Source organism: Stegodyphus dumicola, chromosome 4, assembly GCF_044657685.1.
Source record: "Stegodyphus dumicola isolate Sdum_Otavi_A_Nest chromosome 4, ASM4465768v1".
In the NCBI taxonomy this organism is placed as follows: domain Eukaryota; kingdom Metazoa; phylum Arthropoda; class Arachnida; order Araneae; family Eresidae; genus Stegodyphus; species Stegodyphus dumicola.
In genome coordinates, this window is record NC_140771.1 from 68,312,759 (window position 1) to 68,337,949 (window position 25,191).

Below are 25,191 nucleotides of genomic sequence, written 5' to 3' on the forward strand. Positions count from 1 at the left end.
GGGCACACTGATTGAATAGGGCTTCGAAAAAAGTGCTGAAACGAGCATTGCTGGAAAGCATGTAAAAGAGTAAGAGATTTTGCCTACAATTAAAAAAACACTAGATTCTGAATACCATAGCAGATTTAGCATTACCCACGGTGTGCCATATGGAAACCTGCTACTCTACACCTGCCTAAAAAGCTCTTTTTTGGTTATATGGTGATTACATATGTATGAATGGGGGAAAAAGTAACTTGTATATGATATTTACATTATTTACATTTCATATTTACACTTTATAGTCTATTTTTTCATGGTGGTGCTTTTCGAAGAAAGTGACACCACCTGTAAAAAAGCACAACCCAATATTGCATGTTTTGCACATGTACCGGGATCTGTATCAGCTTCACTAACTGAAAGCAATTCATGTAGCACTTTCACTGCTTCAGAAATAGTCAGCCCTCTCCAATCTGTGCAGAAAATATTTAAAAATCCAAAAAAAAAAAAAAAAAAAAAAAAAAACTAATATTATATCTACAATTAGAAATTATAAACTATAAAATTAAATTAAATAAACGTCTACAACTTAAAACTATTAAAAGTAGCGCTAGCGAAACTTTGAACGAAAGAAAAAGAGAACTGCTCTAGTCAAAAACCAAACAGCTAACTGATAAAATTACCCTTGACCTTCAGAAAATCATCCCAGCAATTTGTTAGTTAATAACTAAATGTCCCCTCCCCCCTTCCCCCAAAAAAGAGGGAGAAAATAAGAAAGAGAAAAGCAGGAAATGAAACATGGATGTGGACCCACTTTTCTGTTGTCAATGAACTGACCCATGAGATGCAGAGAAACAAAGAATACAGTCTCTCAGCTGTCGTAGTAGTTTCTCGATGAGCCTGGTCTGGGTCAGGGATAAATAGAAGGGCTAGGTCATTCCTTTGTTCGACTCCTCGCCGACGCGAGCCTCATGGAGGGGGAGAATCTGACGTGTCTCTGTTGCACCTGCTCTGATTTCGCGCCTTTAAAACTGTAGTTTCATTCAGTTGCGAGACGATTTTCTGGAGATCGCATATCCCAAATTTATTTTAATCATACATATTTGTTTACTAATAATGCAAATATTTAAAATAATTTGTCTATTCTTTATAGTTTTAGTCAGTTTTCCTTTTAAATTCTATATTTAAAGTATCCTTTATGTAATATGGCCTCTTGTGCTGTAGCAATGTGCCGTAACACTTACAGAAATACGAAAGGAAGAGATATTGTATTTCATGCTTTCCCCAAGGACAATTTGCGTTTGACGAAAGAATGGTTACATAAATGTCGAAGACAAGATTCTATTAATGTGAAAAATGCAAGAATTTGCAGCGAACATTTTCTGTGCAGTGATTATGAAGATGACATAAGAAATCGCTTGCTTGGATAGCCGCGAAAGAAACTGTTGAAATGCAATGCTGTGCTGAAAGTAAATTTATCGTGTGCAGTAAACGAAATAACACCAAGAAATCGGAGACATTTGAAAAGAAAACTAATGCAGACTTTTGAAAGACTACACGAATTAAGCCCAAAGAAAATTTATTGAGGCCGAGAACGAAATTGAAGCTGACAATAATAAATCAAATGTGAATGATTTTGAAATAAAACTCACAAGTGACAATGCCCTATGTGACAATATCCCTGAGTGCCCTAAGTGTAAAGATAAACAAGAATGTATTGATAATTTGAAGAACAAAATAATATCCTTAGAAAATTGTAATAAAATATTGACAAATAGAGAAAAGAAAAATTTTAGAATGTTTGCTCAGTGACAAAGAAGGTGGACGACATCTAGAAAGAAATTTATATCGGAAATTTAGAAATTAAAATCCCAAACAGCGAAATTTAGGGAAAAAACAGAACAGATCGGAGAATTTGGAAAAACGTCTATAGCATGTTTTTACAAAGACGCAAATTAACGTATTGCTAGAAAAGAAGGAAAAAATCAGGTGGACTAGTGAAGATATTTCACGTTGCATTGTCATAAGAGCTCTGTCATCTAAACGGTACGATTTTTGGAAAGAAAAAATGGGAATTCCTTTACCTAGCACTAGCACATTAAAGAGATGGTGCGCTAAATTTTCATGTAGTCCAGGAATTCAGAGTGATGTTCTTGCTGTAATGAAGGAAAGATGCCAATATTTGAATTCTGTAGGAAAAATATGCGTTCTCAGTTTCGACGAAATGCACATAGATTCTAAACTCTGCTATGACTCTAAGCTGGACCAAATTCTCGGTCCTTTTCAAAAAGTGCAGTTTGTTTTAATCAGAGGTCTCATTTCGCAGTGGAAACAACCAATATTTTTTGATTTTAACACTCCAATGAAGAAAGAACTTCTTTTTTCACTCATAAGACATATTCAATCATCTGGAGTAGAAGTGAAGGCAATAGTGTCTGATTTAGGAGGATCTACTACTTAAGTGGAAAGAGTTACAGATTTCGATTAATAGTTCTCAGTTTCCAAATCCAGTATTCCAAACGAAAAAAATATGGGTTTTTGCAGATTTAGCGCACTGCCTCAAATTACTGAGAAACCACTTTTTAGATAAAGGATTTGTTTTAGAAGATGTAACTGTTTTAAATGTTGATATTATTAAAGAGGTTTTAAATAAAGATTCAGGAGAAATTAAATTGTGTCACAAACTAAAACCAAATTATTTAATGGTCAAGGAAAACGAGAGACAAAAAGTCGCTCCAGCGAAAACATTATTTTCAAGAACTACAGCAAAAGGTATACTCCACCTCACAGGAAATAAAAAAGCATCCGACTTCTTTGAGTTAATCGACAATTTTTTCGATATTATGAATAGTACCAAAACATACCCTCCTTCAAATAAAATACTTAAAGCAGCATTTGGATTAAATGAACATCATGAAAAACAAATTCAAGTTTTGGAATTAATGGTGTGGTGTATGTGGTGTGGTGTATTTAATTATGGCAAAGCACACTAGGGCTATCTGTCTAAGGGGAGGGATGCCTTCGTGGAGGACTTTCTAAGGGAAACCGGCTCATATACACGTTACAATTGGGGAAAACCACGAAAACATCCAGGCAGCCAACCCGTTCACGGGATTCGAACCTCAGACCGAACTACCAGTGTTCAGCGACTTTACCGCTCGGCCGCTGGTGGGCCCTTTGGAATTAACGAAGAAAGTCATTGGTGGATTAAGAGTTCAGGAAAAGCCAACTTACTGCCTTTCCAAAAAGGAATAATAATTTCAATAAAGTCTCTTTTTGGCCTACACCAGGATTTGAAATCATCGTATGATGCTAAATATATTTTAACCTCTAGATTAACTCAGGATGCACTTGAAAGTCTCTTTTAGTCAGATTCGAGAGCTTGGTAGGTTTAACAGGGTTGCCACGCTACCTGGAAAACCGGGAGAACCGGGAAAAGTCAGGGAATTCGAAAATTGACCATAATATTCAGGGAAAAGTCAGGGAATTTAAGTATTTTTGTCAAAATCTGGAAAAGTCAGGGAAGTTCATACAACGATCCCGCCAAAAAAAGCGATTTTTGCGCCGACGTCGGAAGAGATAACTTTTTGTATCACGTGAGTGTCATTCGGGTAGCTGGCATAGAGCCAATTTTCGCAGCTCCAATTTGATTGTCTTTTAGAAAGGCAAAGCAACTTTCCCGCAAGTTTTGGTTTCCAGTATTCTCGAGAATCGCATGTGCAGTGCATGAATTAAAGAAAGTACCTGTTCTGGTATAAAACAAAATGGGTTTAATCCTAGTATACGGTACCATGGAGGTTAGAATCAAAGAATATGTATTGTAAAGAAGGAAAACCTCTCTGCAACAGACGTGGCTGTGGCTCCGTTCCATCATAGAGGGAAACAGCTGTGCATGTCTGATATATCTGTCGCCAAAGCTCGAAACCGGTGTCGAAGTTCGAAGGTCACGTTATCAAGAGTTCATAAAATGAATATCGTTTAAAATTTCTTTAACCACTTGCGCTAAAAAGACGTGCCACGCACGTCGAGATGCTTTTGTCTCAAACCGCGAGCGACGTGAACACCACGTCGATAAGCATTTATCGCAAAAATGAAAATAACGTGGTGCACACGTCGCCTAACAACGAGATTGTTTATTTCTCGAGTTACAGCTCTGGATTGCACTCGCAGATGCGGAGCGGCGTAAATGAGACACTTTACCGCTTGTTATATTGTAGCGCATGGCACCGCAACCGTGAAGTTTAGTCTTAGCGCAAGTGGTTAAACTCTAAAGGAAAAGAAAATATTTTTTGGTTCAAGTAAATTAATTCATGGATTAGTTATTTTCAGAGAAAAAAAAAAAAAAAAAAAAACTACGAAAATCCGTTTTTAAAATTATTGCGAAAAATCCAAGAAGAAACGCCCTTTGATAAAACGTTTCTTCTTGGATTTTTCGCAATAATTTAAAAACGGATTTTCGTAGTTTTCTTTTTGTCAAAGAGCGTTTCTTCTTAACACGTGTTTCTCAATTTCCTGTACACATCGCGGAGAGGGAAATTCTGGCCGCCAGGTTCCGTCGCCAAATCCCTTGGCAAATTTTCCCTCCGCATTCTAGCGGCGTAATAGCATTTTACTTGTATGGAACCTTTTCTTCTTTACATAGACGTTCTTTGGTTAGAATAATAATAAGATTTGGCGACATCATGATGCGCAGTAAACGGGTCATTTTGGTCTTGGCGACAATTTTCAAAATCGTGCCCAAAGCCTTACCGTATACTAGAATTTTACCGCAAAATCTTTTTAAACCTTTTTTTTTTTTTTTTTTTTATAATAAATACCTTGCCATTTTGCAGTAAAATAAAAAAAAATAGTAATCAGTCATCTAGGCTAGCCATGTAATATAACTATATTCGCTAAAATATCGTTGATTATTATAATTCAATTTTTAAGTAATTATTTTTATGTTATTCATATAATTTAATGTTGCTTCTTCCCTCTAAATTTATTTATTATTAGTAAATAATATTTCCAAATTTCAGGAAATTTTCTCTGGCATAATCCTGGAATTAATTATAGCAGTATGATGACATACCATCACGAAATTTAATGCACATATTTTTTCCTTATGTATGCTGCGAAATTAATATAAAATACCTCAATTTATTAAATTAGATTTCTTTCTTTCGTTTAGCTGCAGAATGTCTGCAAAAAAAGCCTTATTTTATTCCAGATTGGGAAGATTCTAATCTCAATCTTCAGTGGAGAAAACAAAAACTATTATAATTATATTTGTGTTTTCAAGTGTTAAGGTGCCTTTTAAGAACATACCTCACGCAAATTAAATTTACCTAAAATCTAACCTAACTATTTAGCATTGCGTTGTGATTTATAAGGACCGGATTAGCCTCGTGTTGAATTGGTGATGATCATGAGTATTAAATAAAACATACATTTGTTATCCAATGTATATATCTTAAATTTTATTAAGTTTCTTAAGTGAAAAACTAAACAAAATTATCAAAGTATACCAAGAATAATTAAGAATAAATGTCCTCTGGGATTTATTGAATAATTAAGTGAATTTGCTACACAATACAAGTAATACCATAATTAATTTACCTCTTAGCACAGCCAACGTACATTATGCAGATAGACTGGAATTTTCTTGAAACACACCTGGAAAACCTGGAAAAGTCAGGGAATTTCATTCTCCTGTTTGAGTGGCAACCCTGGTTTAATAACCATCCATCATCTAGTGAAGTTATACGCCGCTTAAAGCAATTAATACTCGCTAATAAGCTGCCAAATTTATCTTCAAAAGTATGCCTGACTAAAGAAAGCAGAAATATTGATTCATATTTAACATCCGAAATACTTGAAAGGGCTTTGAAAACTGAGGAGGAAAATGCTTTTTCATTAAATACTATTGATGATTTGGATTTGGATTTCATAGAGGAACATTCTGCTATGGCTTGGGAATCAGAATTGAATTCCGACAGACAATTTTCGACAGCCGAAAAAGAAGCATTAACATATGTTGCAGGTTATATTGCCTATCGTGTGCAAGACAAAGGGCCATCATTGGGAACAATAACTAAAAATAGTGCTGATGAACCAATATTTAATTCAGAATGGATTAAATTATTGTCCTTAGAAGGTTTGACACTACGCCTTCTCATTCATGGATGAATACAGTATGAGTTCGAAAACATATTTTGTGCAGTTCATGGTAAAACTTACTATAAAGGGAAGCATGTAATTGGCTCTTTAATTAATAAACTGGAGAACCATTATCCTGAAGTTAACAGAGAAGCAATTCGTTTATTTTGCAGTGAGAACTTTTATTAGAATACGTTTCTTAAATAGAAATGCATATGTTTTTTCCCAAAGAAAAGCAAGAAAAAAAAAAAAAAAAAATTATTGCTTCGAATGTGGCAGCCAATAAATAATGTTTCAACAACTTGTAGTTGCATTGCGACTGTACAAGTAAGCATACATAATATGTTTTGATTTGAAATATTTCTAGATGGCATTTTAGAAGTTAATAGCGTAAAGCATATTTCAAATGAGAACTAATTCTGCTAAGTTATTGTTACAGTTATTTTTATTGTATCCTCTGTTATTATTGATTCGATTTTGTGCTAGCTTAGCATTCTAGATAAAATATATATAAAGTATAATATTAAAGTAATTGGTATAAGAAGACCTGTCCCGTTAACCCCCACTTTTGAAAAATTAAATAATTATTTTAGGTACTGTGAGTAAAGTTGTTTTGTCTAAATTAAGATAACAATCTTACTTGTATTTATTTAAATGAAATATTGATGTAAGCCTAAGTTACAAAATTATTTAAAAAAAAAATATATGTTATTATATTGAATCGGGAGAAAAATATGCCAATGTAAAATCTTAATAACCTACACGTAACAATTTTCTTCCAAATTATAGCTATCTTTCACACACAGCTCATTTTAAACGCTGGTTCTTCAAATTTAAAACGCTAATTTCTATGTTGTCAATTGCATATCCGCGCTCAGTGGCATCATTGCTACGTCATCACTGCTAACTGCCTGTTTCAGGGCGAAACGCTCTATGAGCTAGGCCTTATATTTAGTCCTGGGTCTGGGTACGCCTGAGGTTCGGCGTTTGATTTTAGGCAAGATTTCAAGGTAAAAATTTAAAACTAATATAGAATAAGGAGATTAGCATACAGCCAAAAAAATAACATAGAAATTTCTTTTCAAACAATTCCTTTTATACCCTAAAAAAGTCTGGAAGATTTCTTTAAAAAATGAGAGTCTTAAAAAACTAAACATGGCTAAAATATATGGACTGGTTTGTGTTGAGCTGCCATCTACTTTAAATAACGAAGATTCAGAGTAACCTGTAGTAACCTATAAATCCTTTATCATTCAATTTTTATGTGCATACAGAAGGAAACTTTTAGGTGTGCCCAGACCGGGCACACTGTGCTGCAAATGGTTAAAGCAAAAAATATCAATGATTTATTTATGAAAATTGTTGAAATATAACAACAAACAATACATGCAATAAATGCAGTGTTGTTGAACTGAAGGATTGTTATAAGGATGGTTGCTGGAATAATGGTTATACCTTATGGTTACCTGAGATTGGCACATTCTGAAAATCTGACTTCCACTAAGATGATTACAATTTTTTATGTCATTTTCAACTTGCCTTGAGGTATCAATTACCGTAATTTCCGGAAGAAAGGCCGCATCAGCGTAAACGCCGCACTCGAGAAAAATGGCGGGAAAAAAATTAAAATTACACAGAAACGCCGCATCAGCGTAAACGCCGCAATAGATTAAATTGAGCGTGACATCGTCGTGGGCCGTATAGATGCAAAAACTCAACCTAAGTCCTGATATATGACATACCAGTTAAGAAAAATGCGTGAAATGAAACCATAACTCAAAAATAAATTAAAGATAAGAAATGTATAGCTTCTGTGCCGTTTAGAGACATTTTCAAAAATTTTTCGCTCCCTTCTTACTTAAAAACTATCCAACAAGTACTTGTACCCAAACTGATGGGATCTGTATTTGGCAGAATGCCAAGAAAAATCCATTCATGCTGAAGGGAAATACGTCAGAGTTCGTTATTGCGAGGCAGGTGGAGTCGTGTCCGCCTTTGAAAAAAAATGCAGAAAAGGCAGGGGTGGGGAGAGGATGGGTCCTGGAAGATTCATCGAATCACAGAGGAGAGAGACTATTCAAACTGATGAGAATGTTGATTTGAAAGGTGGAAGAATGTTATTGTTCTGAGATCTCGTTTAGGGTGAATAAGGCATGTAGGTCCGTTCAAGGGAAAGAATGTAAACAAAATAACGTTCGCAAAAAGCAACTGAGTGGTCTTTTGTGTGGGAACAGCACCAGTCTATGCACAATGGCAAGGCCATCCAAACTATGTACAATGACCATCATAGGAAATATTTTATTTTCAGTGCACCTAAACGCTGCATGGGTAGAAACGCCGCACCCGCTGAAAATTTAAGTTTTAAACACGTAAACGCCGCGGCGTTTCTTCCTGAAATTACGGTAATTAACTTAGAATAATCCACGGAAATAAGTTTAAAGGAAGTGCAGTAAAAATGTAGATAATTTAATAGGCCTTACAAGGAAATCATAGGGTGCCCACATCAGATTTTTTCATTGTTTTTTCTCTAAATAGATCGTAATAAAACTGTGGAGTTTGCTCGCTGTTGAAAACGAAAATGTATTTCTGAAGAGATACTGCTTTTTGGCCAACAGTAGAAAATGCAGAAATTCTTATTGTGTGGCATTATACTTCTTAAATGACTACATTTTATTAATAATCTATGTAAGGAATAGCAAGCAGAGTATTAGAATGCAGATCAGAAATTGATTTTAAGATAGCTGTTCAGTTTACCATTCAGTTGGCCAGTGCAAAATGTCAAATTTATGCAATTCTGAATTTTTATTATTATTTTTTTTTTAAGTGAAAACAGCTTGTTGGGTACATGGGTAGAACAACAGCACACACACACACACACACAAAAAAAAAAAAAAAAAAAAGAGATACAGAAACATTTCTTGAAAAAGGTAATTGATTTGATTTGTTTCAATAGATTAAATTTTATTGACTGATTATTCTTCTACAGAATCTTTAGTGTGCTATTATTTGGGAATGACTCATGCCATTGGCGCTTTAGCTTGGTGAAAAATTAGTTGCCACTAAGTTTTTGAATGCTGTCTAAAGTCACCAATAAGTTCGTGACTTTTTGGTGGGATAGCAAGTAATCAGAAAATATTAAGTCACTTGAAGCACTTTTGTTCAAGCCAGAAATGAGAAGCTGCTGTGTGTGGCAATGATAATATGTTAGAAATATCCATTTAATCATCTTCACTAGGGTACATTCTTATGCTCTGGCATCTGGTGCTGTTGAATGTCAGAAAAAAAGCATAGCACAGGATGGTCATAAAACTTTCCCGATATATTAACCTCTAACAGCCTATCTGCTTGACCAATCGAAATGAAATTTCAGATATTGCTATTTTAAAGTATGTCCTCAAGATTGTGATGATTTAAACTTGGCAGAAGGCGCACACCCAACATTGATGTTGGACATCGCGCGTGGTGACTAGATCACCCCAATCAGTTTCATTAGGAAAATGTGTTATAAAATTTATACAAACCATTTGATTATAAACAATAATTGCAATATTTCAATTAGAAACTATACTTCTTAAGAAAATTTATTTCAATATTTAAGAAAAAATTCCATTCAAAATAATTACATACCTAATCAGGGATCAAAAGCTAACATACACTTCTGGCAAACATACGAAGAATGAATTTTGCATGAAAAATTATCACATATTTTGCAAGAAATTGTAGTTTTATTTTCTTTCGACCGCACAGCACATCGCATAGCACGACGGCCTTTGTCGAGTTTTGGTTTCTTTGATGAGCGTTCTTCTTATCCACTAGAAGTCTCATTATTGATGCTTTCACGACGCACTTTAGGAAGCATTGGCATATTTTTTCTTATCTCTATGTGAGGCTGTATAAGAGATATAGCCAAATTTTTTAGGAATTTCCTTCTATTTTAAAAACGGCGACATTCAAACCACAATAAAAGACAACCATCGGCCATCTGTTGGTTTTTCGAGCTGAATACAGTCAAAAGTCTTTAATCCGGACTCGTCGGGACTTCGGCGATTCCGGATTATAGATCATCAATTTAAATCTGGTAAGATAGCATGCAGAAATTATAAAATTAAAAATATGAAACCGTAATTTATGAAATAAAGAGCAATTATGATCTAAAGGGTATCAAAATTTACAAAAAAAAAAAAAAAAAAGCTTAATATTTATTTGTTTACTTTATTAAACATTTCTTTGAACGTGCACATGCGTAAAGCATACATTACGCATAGTCGAATTTAGAAAATTGCAACCAGAAAACTATTTTATGCGTATTCGTGATACAGTCAAAAGTCAATAATCCGGACTCGTCGTAACTTCGGCGATTCCGGATTATAGATCATCAGTTTAAATCTGGTAAGATGGCATGCAGAAATTGTAAAATTTAAAATATGAAACCGTAATTTATGAAATAAAGAACAATTATGATCTAAAGGGTATCAAAATTTACAAAAAAAAGCTTAATATTTATTTGTTTACTTTATTAAACATTTCTTTCAATGTAAGTTGTTTCGTTTTTATGTAATAATACATTCTCTTTAATTCTATAAACAGACATAATTTCTTGTTCAGTTACAAAGTTCCGCTGTTCAAGTCCTATAATTGCTGTGTCGAGAATACCGACTAATTTATCAATCGAAATTTTTTCGTTTTCAATAACCTCTGTCACTTTCTTCACTATCGGAAGCGAAATATAATGACGAGGAATTTGATTTAAATCATATCAAAGACGGAGTACATCGAGATGAAATACTGCATTTAGTAAGGAATTATAACTAAGCCAAATAAAATAAAAACATCTGCTCTGAAGATAAGGATAGTGCTGACAGATCAACTTCCAATTCATTGCGCGCCGCGGTGTTAAAGATAAACAAAGTTTAGATAAACAAAGGATATGCCTTTATCCATTTTTTGCAGCAATTCCTTTTTTTTTTTTTTTTTTTTTGTTTGTTTAATGGACTTCGAAACATACTTTCGCTTTGTAGATCCTTTACATATTAGTAAATATATACCAGAAATTCTCTTTGACATAATCGAAAGTTCAAGCTTACTTTTATAAAATTGCTCTAACAGTCTGCAAGAAATAAGCCGAATACAATTTGAAGATTAAGGAACAACGCAATCTGCAACATTAACTGAATTAGATAATTTTAGCTTAGCTTATACAGTCCGTTATACATTAAACGCGCATTCGTAAACGTATTTTGTGCACGCGCACACGCATATTCGCAGCCGTGAAGGTCTTACGCGGACGCACGCGCAGAAAGTTTGTAGCTTTGAGGTCCGGATTATGGGTGTCCGAATTAACGACTTTTGACTGTATTTATAATGACAAGGAATTTGATTTAAATCATATCAAAGACGGAGCAGATCGAGATGAAATACTACATTTAGTAAGGAATTATAAGGCGAGGTTATAGAAACAAAGGATATGCCTTTATCCATTTTTTGCAGCAATTCCACTTTTTGTTTGATGGGCATCGAAACATGCTTTCGCTTTGTAGCTGGCAGCTCCAGAATCGGAAATTCTTTTTGACATAATCGAAAGTTTGAGCTTACTTTTATAAAATTGCTCTAAGAGTCTGCAAAAAATAATAAACTGAAACCAGTTAGAATATTAAGGAACAACGCAATCTGCAACATTAGCTGAAATAGATACCGTATTTGACGGCATATAAGACGCACTGGCATATAAGATGCACCCTTATTTAGAAAGCCACACACAAGGAAAAAAAGTTTTAATAGTCCGCGCGACACAATAACTGAAAATGTGGTTTCTTTTAGTTCTCACGTTTAGTAAAAGCCAAATAAACAATCATTGAATGCAATTACCAAACATATTTTTATTAAGGAAAATTAACGAACAGCAAGCTATTTTGAACATGATATGTAAATTTCAATAATGAATAAATGAATGAATGGCAAGCAATCAAACATAATACAAAATAAAGGAGAAACAACAAAAAACACAGATTAAGGAAAACATTGCCTATCATGAAATTAGACTTTAATCACTTTCAAAACCATAAAAATTGTTTTTACTATCATCATCATCGAAAATGAGAATATCATTAACCACTACTGTTTCAGTCATCGCTAGTATCACCTTCTTCGAATAATGCGTCGTCTTCTGTTCCGTCAAGAGCATTACTGATTCCGCACTTATTAAAGGACTTAACAATTACTTCGGCCTTTACGTCCTCCCAAGATCTTTTTACTCACTCGCAATCCACCAGGAATGACAGCTATCTGGTTTTTTAATTCTCTCTGCTTTATTCTTTATGGTTTCAGTTCTATGGGCGCTAAATTGATCAACACCAAAAGAGAGGGTTTTTTTAAGCAAAGAAAGTCTATGTAAAGAAGGAAAGCCTCCATAGACGTAATGTAAACCAGTTTGTCTTCTACGCTGCTAGAAAGAAGAGGGACAATTCGAAAAGGGATTTGGCGACGGAACCTGTTGGCGAGAATTTCCCCCTTTGTGATGTACCTGGCCGAAATTTTCCACCTCCGCCACGTGTACAGGAAATTGAGGAACACTGGTTAAGATGAATCGTTCTTTGACTTTTCGCGATAATTTAAACTCGAATTTTCTTGCTTTTTTTCTTTACTAGTTGAACTTGTATTATCTATATCGCAGTTTGATGTCTGATTTTATATCTGTCAATATGTATGGAAAAAAATGGAGTCATACAGCTTTAAACTCTTGATAAACATGACCTTCGAACTTCGACATCAGCTTAGAGCTTTGGCGCTTTTTGGCGACGTATATTTCACGCATGCGCAGTTGTGTCCCTGTAACCACAGTTTCATTCCAGCTTTGTCCATCCAGCCTTTCGGATGAACATGAACAATTACAACCGTTGGAAGTTTTTCTTTTGGATCTTTCTTTTGAATATGAAAAACGGCGGTAGTTTTGTGCCATCAGCACAACATGTTAGAACTACCGTATAAAAGTCGTTAATTCGGACACCCATAATCTGGAATAATCTTTAATCCGGACCTCAAAGCTAAAACCTTTCTGCGCATGCGCCGCGTTGACGCATGTGCATAGGCGTTTACGCGTGCGCGCAAGACCTTTACGACTGCACATATGCGTCTGCGCAAGCGCAGAACACGTTTTCGCGTGCGCGTTTAATGTATAACGGACGGTTAATGTATAAGCTAAAATTATCTAATTATCTATTTCAGTTAATGTTGATGATTGCGTTGTTCCTTAATCTTCGAATTGGATCCGGCTTATTACTTTTTGCAGACTGTAAGAGCAATTTTATAAAAGTAAGCTTGAACTTTCGATTATGTCAAATAGAATTTCCGATGCTGGAGCTCCCAAAGGATCTAGAAAACGAAAGTATGTTTCGATGTCCATCAAACAAAAAACGAATATCTACAAAAAATGGATAAAGGCATATCCTTTGTTTATCTAACCGTTCCGAAATCTGTTTATCAATTTCACGCTGCTCTGCGCGGGGGGGGGGACTTCGCGGCGCGCAATGAACTGAAAGTTGATCTGTCAGCACTATCGTTATCTTCAGGGCAGATGTTTTTATTTTATTCGGCTTATAATTCCTTACTAAATGTAGTATTTAATCTCAATGTACTCTGTCTTTGATATGATTTAAATCAAATTCCTCGTCATTATAAATATCACGAATACAAATCAAATAGTTTTCTGGTTGCAATTTTCTAATTTCGGCTATGCGTAAGGTATGCTTTACGCATGCGCGCGTTGAAAGAAATGTTTAATAAAGTAAACAAATAAATATTAAGCTTCTTTTTTGTAAATTTTGATACCCTTTAGATCATAATTGCTCATTATTTTATAAATTACGGTTTCATATTTTTAATTTTATAATTTCTGCATGCCATCTTACCAGATTTAAACTGATGATCTATAATCCGGAAAAATCGATAATCCGGAATCGCCGAAGTCCCGATGAGTCCGGATTAAAGGCTTTTGACTGTATCGGGTTTTTATGGTTATTGATTTAGACCCTTTAATACTCACAGTCTCGTTGGATGGTACATCAAATGTGAGTGGAATTTCATCCATATTTCCTATTTGACCGAGCTCAAAAGAAGTTTTCTTGTATGCATTTATAACAAACCTATGAAATGCTAGTATTTTTTCTTCATAATCTGCTGCCATTTTCTGTGCAATAGTTGTTTTTGTGTGCATTGATAAGCCTTGCCATTTCATGAACCTGTAGCACCAGCCCTCAGACCCTGAAAAGTTCTGATTCCCATGTTTTTCTGCAAATCATTTGGTCTCATTGATTATCATTTTGGTTGAAACACTTATCCCAGATTTCCTCTTATCTATCACCCATATTTTTACGCCATTTTCAAGTTCAGGCCAAGATAGAGCTGGGCATCGAAAGTTATGTTTTTGTTTTTTAGCAGTCATCAGTTTGTCTTCCTGCAGTCGCCAAGAACGTATAATTTTTTTGGTAGGTGGTGGACCGAAATGCCTTGCTGCTGCTCTGTTTCACTCCTAGTTTATACTGAATTGTATAACTTAATCTCTTGTTTCCCGTAGTCATATTTTCCAGGGTATTTTTTTAAATAAATAGTTTTAAGCACCGATACTGATACATTTATACAGAGTAGCACCGATACCGACACATGTGTCGGCTGAGTCAAAGAAAGTCTATGTAAAGAAGGAAAAGCTCCATAGACATAATGTGACCGTTGAACCTGTTCAAACTTCAACCTTCGAGCTTTGGCGCTTTTTGGCGACAAATATTTCATTAAAAAATAATGTGCAAAATAATTATTGCAGATGTAGAAAAAGTTATGTGTGTCTAGACCTTTATCCGGGCTAAAAATAGCATTCAGTATTGAAAGTTAACCTGTATCCTTCACGTATAAGACGCAGGTAACTTTTTTGAGACCAAGTTTAGGAAAAAAAGTGTGTCTTATATTCCGTCAAATATGGTAATTGGATAATTTTAGCTTAGCTTATACCATCCATTATATGCTAAACGCACATGCGTAAACATGTTATGCGCATGCATAAACGCATATGCGCATGCGTAAAGGTATTATGCGCATGCGCAGAAAGTTTGTAGCTTTGAGGTCCGGATTATAGATCATTCCGGATTATGGACGCCCGGATTAAAGACTTTTGACTGTATAACGATGACACTTCACCAACTTTGTCACCACCACCTTTTGTTGCATTATAAAAGTGAATTACTTCTGATTTCTTCGTATCCTCACTTTCATCAATGGCGTCATCGTGATGCATTGTAGATAACAAAACTACACATTTTGATTTTTTAAGCACACACGATACTAGTGTTGCGTTCTTTTGGAACCCAAATGTAGAAGAATAAACTTTCCTAGTTTTTTTTTTGGATGAACTCGATGGGAATTTCAGCCTTGTTTCTCTTCAGTCGTACAAAAGTTAGCTCCTTTGAGAAAAGTTCTTTTGCTAGAGGATAACTCCTATACCAATTATCCATTGTTACGTTTCTGCCTGATCATAACAAAGGGGTGCACAGGCGTTTTGTAATTTCAAATGGCAAATTTTTAACCTTCTGGCTGTTGTCCTGCATTTATCTCCATGTTATAGCTGTAAAAAGTTCTTGAATCTACTAAGACAAATATTTTGATTCCATATTTCGCTGGTTTGCTGGGTATATATTGATGAAAGGAACACCGCCCTCAAAATTTCTCTAATTTTTCGTCGATAGTAACATATTCAATAGTATAATGTATATCTTTTGGCAATTTTCATTAAAATCGGCAAAAAATTCTCTCACATCCGCCAGTTTGTCCAATTTTTTCCCGAGCTTCACGATTGGTCACATTGTCTAACCGTAAACACCTGAGAAGAAAATTAAATCTTTTATATGGCATTGTGTTCCGTAAAATTTCACTGCCTGATCCATCAGTAGCTCACAAATCTTGTGCGTTTGTATGTGATGATTTATGCAAGCCGCACAGATATAAAAGTCCAAAAAGTGCTCTAATTTCCACATCATTTGTCGTTTTGGCATCCCGATCTCTAGTGTAATTTACCGATATTTTTTCAGTATAAATATTTGTACACTCTACAATGAGTCATATCATTTTAGTATTGAAAAACAATTCCCAACTTTCTAGAGGCTCTGTTATATTGCGTGCAGTTCCTTTTAATCCTGGTAAATGAGTTATTATATTTTGAGAAGGTTTTCACTTTTTGATTTGGTTTTCCTTTCTACCAAACTGTCCTATTTTTGCTAATAAAAATACTTTTTTACTAAATCAGGATTTCCGTCATCTTCATCATTCTGCTCAAATTCACTTTCTCTGTCGTAAGAACTGTATATTTCTTCATCAGATTCATTTTCACTATCTTGATCAATTTCTTCTTCAGAAGACTCAACTTCATCTAATAGAGTTCTCAAACGTTCCATCTCTTTTTCATATTCGGTAAATTTACGTTTGTAAGCCATTATATTTATCAAATAATTCAACAGACCAACAATGGAAACACTTGAGAGCACGAAGCTAAACTGCTACTAATGAAAAATTTGGAAGCAGTAACGGTGGCACGGGGTGACTGAGCCACCCCATTTCCTAATGGATTCCAAGAAACAATTGCTTCTTTCGCAGAAAAGGAAAAGAAGCAAAAATAGCAACACACATTCCAAGGGGAGTGTCAGACAGGAGGATACTAGAAGGATGATTCATTAACGTGAAATATTTCCGGTCGGGATTGTTGATTTTCGATGCATGGGGTGACTCTGTGCCCTGCGCGATTTCTCCCGTGTTAAAACAGTAGAGGCTGTCACAGTTACGGTGACATTTATAGTAAAAGCTTTCAAAATTTTCAAATGGCGACACCCACTTTTTTCTTGTGCAAACTGAATCAATGCATTGAGAAACCATAAATTGCATTGGATCAATACACATATGGCAAAAATTGCTGCAGCATAGTATTTTCAAAAAAGATCATTGTAAAGGACCAATGATAACACTGAGAGGAGGTGTATTGACGCACTACACATAATCCACATGGATTGCCATCAGATATTATAGTGGTTAGGGGAGTCTACTGTGGTACCAAAGGGCCCAGGTTTGAATCCCGGAGGATGCAAGGTTGTAACTGTCCATCCCTTCATAGGAGGCAATGGTGGCTGCCTGTTAGGTGCCTCCACTTCTGTCTAAGAATGGCCAAATCTGAGTCAGAAAGTGCCCGCCATTAGATTGGAAAAAAAAAATAGTAATTTGCAGAGATGTCTATCCCTGTGAATTATTTAGTAGATGCACCAAACACAAAATACCACGTGCAGAGCATCGCTTGTGGAAAACCTTTAATGAACAGCGTAAGAAGATTGGTTCTTCACTCAGGTATTTGAACATGCTAAAAGGGTAACGCTTACAAGGAAACAACGAGGTGAATAGGTAAAGCTGTTTTATCTGAAGGGATGAAATGTTGCCAGAGCAGTACAAATGTATTGGTGAAATCATAAAATAAGGTCCATGTTCCATAAAAACTATATGTGAATTGGTAAAAAAAAAAAAAAAAAAAAAAAAAAAAAAAAATTAAGAAACTGGATGCGTATTTAGAAGACCATGATCTGGACGAATAAATATGTTCCTGCTGAAGTTGTTGTGGAAGTACCTAATGAAATTACTGCAGGAAGTGTTGCCCTCAGTTTGGATATACCAAAAATCACAGTCTTCAAGCTGCTGTATTCTGTGGATATTTCCCTATTGATTCCTACATGTCTAGATGTTGCAGCGTAGAGAGAAGCAGTAGCATGTCGACTTGCGAATTTTTTCCTCATCGGATATGATGAAGGTAACACATGGCTACTGCAGATATTATGGATAAATGAGATGCATTTCTCTTTAACTGCGAACATAAATTCCAAGAAATGCGTTTACTGGGCTCACGAAAATACTCACTATGTGGCACTTTCACCTTTGCACAAAGCTAAAGTGACTGTATGCTATGGCATCACAAGCACATTTATTTTTGGTCCATACTTCTTTCAAGAGGTCATTTCCATAGGTTATAAAAACATGCTGCATTACAAGTTTCCAGTGCATAACCGTGTTGTAGAATTAAGTAATTCTGGAATTGCAGCAGTGAAATGTCGATAATGACATTGTATGGATGCAAGGGGGTGCTCCTCCACGCATCACCAAAAGTGTTCTGCAAGTGCTATAACAGCATTTTGGAGATAGAATCATCTCCCGTAACTTTGCAGTTTTGCGGCCTTCATGATTCCCGACCTCACCCTGATGAATTTCTGATTCTGGGGTTATCTGAAATCTAAGGTGTACACATCAAACCCATGAGATTTGTGAGAATTGAAAGATGGTATAAAACGTGAAATTATATAGATTTCTCCTGCGATGATATGTTCGACGTTGTTGTCAACAGTCTCCCTTATGCAATACATTATTTATCATCTGCAGTGGTGGTCATGTCGAAAGCTTGTAATTCAAACAAAAGTTTTTTACTTGCTCCTCTCTTATGTTGTCATTGGTCCTTTACATTGCTTTTCTTTGCAAATGTTTTTCATTGCCAATTTTCATCATATATATATATATATATCTATTGTTCCAATGCCATTTATAGTTTTTAGTGTGCTGATTGATTTGTGCAGGAAAAAGGTGAGTGTTCCTGTTGGAAAATTTCGAAACATTTTCACTGTAATCGTAAAGGCTGTATTGTTTTATATCATCACAATCTACCTTCAAATAACATTATCTGAAATTTCATTTTGATTGGTTGAGCTGATAGAGCACTAGGGGTTCATATAATCTGGGAAGTTTTTTTCATGACCACCCTCCATATATTATTCTTTTATAATGCAATAATAAATACTGTGTTTTGATATATATTATTAAGTCCGTTTTTACAAACTTCAGAATTTAAATATCTCCAAACTCAGTTACATACCTATTAAAGCTGATACATCAGTAACCTTCAGTGCTCTTCTCACATTGTAGTTGCTAGTATTCCCAGGTAATTCACAACAGGGCTTAATTTACAAAATCAGAAGTGCCAGAGTTCTGTGTAAGGCCTTTAGAAAAATAAATGATATAAATGTATAAAATAAATAATTAATGATTAAAATTTAATGAAATAACTTGGGTGGCATAATTTGGTTGGCCAATAAATATATCACCATTACTTAACCTTTTTAGCTCAAGGCTGAGGATAGGCTCATCATCTTTATAAGTTACTTTAAATTCACTTTGCAATTCCTCAAAGAAATCAACTTTAAATTAATGTATTCTGGCAACAAGCCCATCATCAACAAATAATGCTAATAGCAACTTTTGTTGTTGGTTGATAATGCAATACAAACATGATCATCCTTACTATCTTTCAGACCATAATGTGAAAAGAAATCTTTGAATCTTTTATTTCTGCAATGGAGAATCTGCTCAAGCCCCCATACACACTTTTTATTAGTGTATACACATTGCCTGACTTGTCATCATGAACTTCAGGTTGAAGCATATAAATCTCTTCATTTAATGCCCCATACAGAAATGTAATTCTGACATCAAATTGTTTCAAATCCAGAGCTTCATTAGCACCAACACTAATCACAGAATGAATGGTTTCAAAACATACTACATGGCTAATCATTTCGCAATAATTAATACCAACCTTTTCGGAAAAACTTTTAACCGACAACCAAGCTTTAAATATGTTATAGTAACTCCATTTGCACAATGTCTCAATTTGTTAACCCATTTATTTGAAATAGCTTGTCTTTCCTCTGAGAAATCAATTAAGTACCATGTTTTATTTTCTGATGAAGTTTTAGCTCTTCATCCATTGCAGCCTGCATTCCAAGACATTCTCCGAGTTTATTACTTGGCAATAATTGATCAACTTTTCAAATGCCTTTAGGTTTTTTAATTTCTGAGCTGTCTTATTAATTGTACATCTTCATTAGCTGATTCTGGATTATTTTCTTCTTCATTGATGTGTTATACGTAACGCTCTACATTTATAGGCTGTTCAGGAATTGATGTAACAAATAGTGGATGATGAAACTACTTCGTTGATAAAAACTACTTCTCTAGCACATTTTACTTTTCTTGTACCTCTTAACCATACCCAATTACCATCAATGTTGTCTAAATAACCAACTGATATTTCTTTTTCACTTCCTGAATTCCACTTCTTTTGCTTCTATTTAGGTACATGAATAAACACTCTTGGAATTCTGACACAAAACAATTCAAAAGAAGACTTGTTATCTACTGATAAGGTTCCAACATGATTTAGGATATATGCAACAGTATTAACCAACTATAAGCCCACCTTGAGTTTGGCAGAGATATAGCAATCATGATCATGTGAGCTAAATCAACAGGTGTTCTATTTCTTCTTTCAGCTGTCCCATTTTGCTGGGGGGGTATAGGGGATGCTGCAGCAAAACTCTGCTCCCATTCTTTGCAGAATATTCTTTAATGTCCTTATTTACATACTCCAGTAAAACTGCCTTGATTAGCTTTTCCATTTGATTTTGAAAAAAAGTATGCAAAATTCTTCAAGCTTAGCAACAGCTTCCAACTTAATACAGTCAAAAGTCGTTAATCCGGACTCGTTGGGACTTCGGCGATTCCGGATTATAGATCATCAGTTTAAATCTGGTAAGATGACATGCAAAAATTACAACATAAAAAATGTGAAACCGTAATTTATGAAGTAAAGAACAATTATGATCTAAAGGGTATCAAAATTTACAAAAAAAAAAGCTTAATATTTATTTGTTTACTTTATTAAACATTTCTTTCAATGTAAGTTCTTTAAGTTGCTTCGTTTCATGTGATAATACTCTCTCTTTAATTCTATTAAACAGACATAATTTCTTGTTTAGTTACAAAACAAAGTTCCGCTGTTCAAGTCCTATAATTGCTTTAAATCATATCAAAGATGGAGTACATCGACATGAAATACTACATTTAGTAAGGAATTATAAGCCAAATAAAATAAAAACATCTGCCGTGAAGATAAGGATAGTGCTGACAGATCAACTTCCAATTCATTACGCGCCACGGCGTTTCCCCCCCTCCCCCCGCCGCAGAGCAGCGTGAAATTGATAAACAGATATCAGATTTCGAAACATACTTTCGCTTTCTAAATCCTTTATATATTAGTAGATATATATCGGAAATTCTATTTGGCATAATCGAAAGTTCAAGCTTACTTTTATAAAATTGCTCTAACAGTCTGCAAAAAATAATAAGCCGGATCCAATTCGAAGATTAAGGAACAACGCAATCTGAACATTAACTGAATTAGATAATTTTAGCTTAGCTTATACCGTCCGTTATACATAAAACGCGCATGCGCGCACACATATATGCAGCCGTAAAGGTCTTACGCGCACGCGTAAACGCCTATGCGCGTACGTCAAAGCGACGCATGCGCAGAAAGTTTGTAGCTTTGAGGTCCGGATTATGGGTGTCCGAACTAACGACTTTTGACTGTAATAATGCAAAAATGAAAGCTTATGGATATGGTGTCATATCACTTGAAATGCGAGTACAGGGTTCATGTAAAACAGCTTCATAAAAAATGTACTGTATGCCCCTGATGCAGGAAGGAATTTATTTTCTGTAAGCCAGGCACTAGATCAGGTGTTGACAACCTTGTAGCTATGGTGTGCCAAACCAATCTTTCGATATGATTCGGGATACTGCACAGTAGGAAATATTTGAAAAAATTGGATTCCTGTGGTGATGCATGCAGAGTTAGAGAATAGAGAAGAAGAATACAGATTTAGAGTTCTATTATATATTAATTATACATCACTTAAAGATATTTATTAACATAAAAATAAACAACATAAAATATAACTATTCTTTTGACACAAATAAAAAATTTAAATTGTGCATATATCATGTATTATGTATCTTTTAAACCTATTTATTAAAAAACAATAAATGAAATAAAATATAAATATTCCTTCAAAATAGTTAAATAAAAAAATTTAATTTTAATATCAACCTTATTCCTGTGACAGTCTACTTAATATCACAATATCAAGGTATAATTTGCCATTGTCAGTTTGACACATGGTTCTGAATATTCAGTTGTTAAATATCTTTTTTGTGGATTCAAAATATTTTTCATATGAGAAAAGATTTGTTCATATAGATATAATGGAACCAAAAGTGAAAAGCAGAGCACATGCAATTTTCTTCAAACAGTTAAATCTCTCCAGCACTAACATCCAGCAATTTATCATTACAGTTGTCTTCCAGATTCTTTCACAATTCCATAAATTTGCTTTCTATAATTCTGAAGATGTTAGTTCAGTAAATTCATGTCAAATTATCAGTTTCTATCCACTCAAAAATATAGATTAAATCGGATGAGATTATTAATCGATATATTAAATCTGGTTTGATTAGGAAGTAAAATAAAGTTATACAAGTCTTTGCATCTTTTGTAAAATTTCTCCTTCAACGTAGGTTTGAAACCTACGTTGAAGGAGTTCAAAGTCATCTTTGTCTCAGGTCGATGTATTTGTAAGCACTTTATGTTTGGGAAGTATTTACAGGTACTACAGTCAAAAGTCGTTAATTCGGACACCCATAATCCAGAATGATCTATAATCCGGACCTCAAAGCTTCAAACTTTCTGTGCATGCGTCGTGCGGATGCATGCGCGTAAGGCCTTTACGGCTGAGAATATGCTTGTGCGCGTGCACAAAATACGTTTATGAGTGCGCGTTTAATGTATAACAGACGGTATAAGCTAAGCTAAAATTATTTAATTATCTATTTCAGTTAATGTTGCAGATTGCATTGTTCCTTAATCTTCGAATTGGATCTAGCTTATTATTTTTTGCAGAGTGTTAGAGCAATTTTATAAAAGTAAGCTTGAACTTTCGATTCTGTCAAATAGAATTTCTGATATATGTTTATTAATATGTAAATGATCTACAAAGCGAAAGTATGTTTCGAAGTTCATTAAACAAAAAGTGGAATTGCTACAAAAATTGGATAAAGGCATATCCTTTGTTTATCTAAACTTTAACGTTTGTTTATCTTTGTTTATCTTTAACGCGGCGGCGCTGCGCAATTAATTGGAAGTTGATCTGTCAGCACTATCCTTATCTTCAGAGCAGATGATTTTATTTTATTTGGCTTATAATTCCTTATTAAATGTAGTATTTCATCTCGATGTACTCCATCTTTGATATGATTTAAATCAAATTCCTCGTCATTATAATTCACTTCCGATAGCGAAGAAAGTGACAGAGGTTATTGAAAACGAAAAAATTTTAATTGACAAATTAGTCGGTATTCTCGACACAGCAATAATAGGACTTGAACAGCGGAACTTTGTAACTGAACAAGAAATTATATCTGTTTAAAGAATTAAAGAGAATGTATTATTACATAAAAACGAAACAACTTACATTGAAAGAAATGTTTAATAAAGTAAACAAATAAATATTAAGCTTTTTTTTTGTAAATTTTGATACCCTTTAGATCATAATTGTTCTTTATTTCATAAATTACGGTTTCATATTTTTAATTTTATAATTTCTGCATGCCATCTTACCAGATTTAAACTGATGATCTATAATCCGGAAAAATCGATAATCCGGAATCGCCGAAGTCCCGACGAGTCCGGATTAACGACTTTTGACTGTATCAACTCTTACTTCAATTGGACACTCAAATTTTGTATATGATTGAAACCAGTCAGTTTTGTTAGTAATATACTGAGTAGCTCCAGTGTCGATTACCCATGCATTATCATTAGACATAATGAGATACTCACTAATAAAAGGTTCATCATAGTTGGACTTTTCATCATGGTTAACTGTCTGGATTTGCAATTCTTTTTAAAGTGACCGTTTTTATCACATTTAAAACATTTATACTGTTTTCTTTTCTTAGTAACAGGTTCATTTTGTCTTGAAAATGCGTGCTTACTTGGAGTTTTCCCAACACTAGCAACACTAACCATTAAAACAGCAAGTTTACTGTCCCTAAATTGCTCTGAAATCTTTCTCTGCTCTTCTGAAATTAGCAGTCCCTTCAATTCCGGCAGTATTTGCTGTTCTTCTGGTCTTGCACACTAAGCCATTTTTAGTGGTTCAAATTCATTAGAGAGAGTTTCTGATAGTGTATTCATAATAAGTCTTTTTGCTTAAACTGTCCATTCCTGATAACAGATGTTTTAATTTTGTTATAAACATGGCTATTGTATCTGTAGGATCATGCACAAATGATGAAAACTGCACCTGGCATGTATACTGTGCAAAAGCTTCTTTTTTTCCCCTTAAGTGAACTTTCAACCATCAGCTTCCATCACACCCAATTTTGTGATCCTAGAAGTTCGTTTGTAGTAAATATTTCAGTCATTACAATGAAACTCATTTTCACTTCTGATGAATTCACACAGTTATGGTTGACAAAAAATTTCTCAGAACGCAGCTAAAGTTGCACTGGCAGCCATAACCTCTTAAAGTATCATTAGATCAGTGATGCAGAGCTACATTAAATTCAATTTATTTAACATTAAACAGCTAGGAAAGCATTTATTACATAAAGTGTGGAGTGCTGACGAAAGGTAATATTACGTTTTATTTTCAGAGATGTTTTCCTTTGAAGAATACGATGCTGCCAGATCAGTTACACAAAATTAGATACAGCACATGTAAACAAATATTAATATAAGAAAAAAGATAAAATACATTTCAGTAAAGCAATATAAAAACAAAAGCATAAAAGAAATTTTAGTTCACAATATTAACTAGCTGAATTTGTCCAACAAAACAACGAATAGATTGGTACAGCAATCTGCTAAATGTATGTACTCGTAGCATTCCGAACAAAAAGCAAGTCTGATTGTTTATTAAATAAAGAGACATCAGTTTCTTCAGAATTCTGCAAAAATGATTTGTGCAACTTTGCATATTTACTAGATTTGCTGAGAAATGAACCCGAAAAAAATTCATTTATTCCCAGATGTGTGGTAGGTCACCAAAAAATCGCAAATGTTCTGATTTTTATGCAGAGAAACACTACATGATGAAAGGTGTATAATGGAAA

General features: G+C 34.5%; 1 protein-coding gene across 1 annotated transcript in view; it reads left to right on the top strand.

Annotated features, from left to right (window-relative positions):
• The window catches only part of LOC118202270 (uncharacterized), a 96,171-nt gene that overhangs the window by 25,372 nt on the left and 45,608 nt on the right, over positions 1-25,191 (top strand). The window lies entirely within an intron of this gene.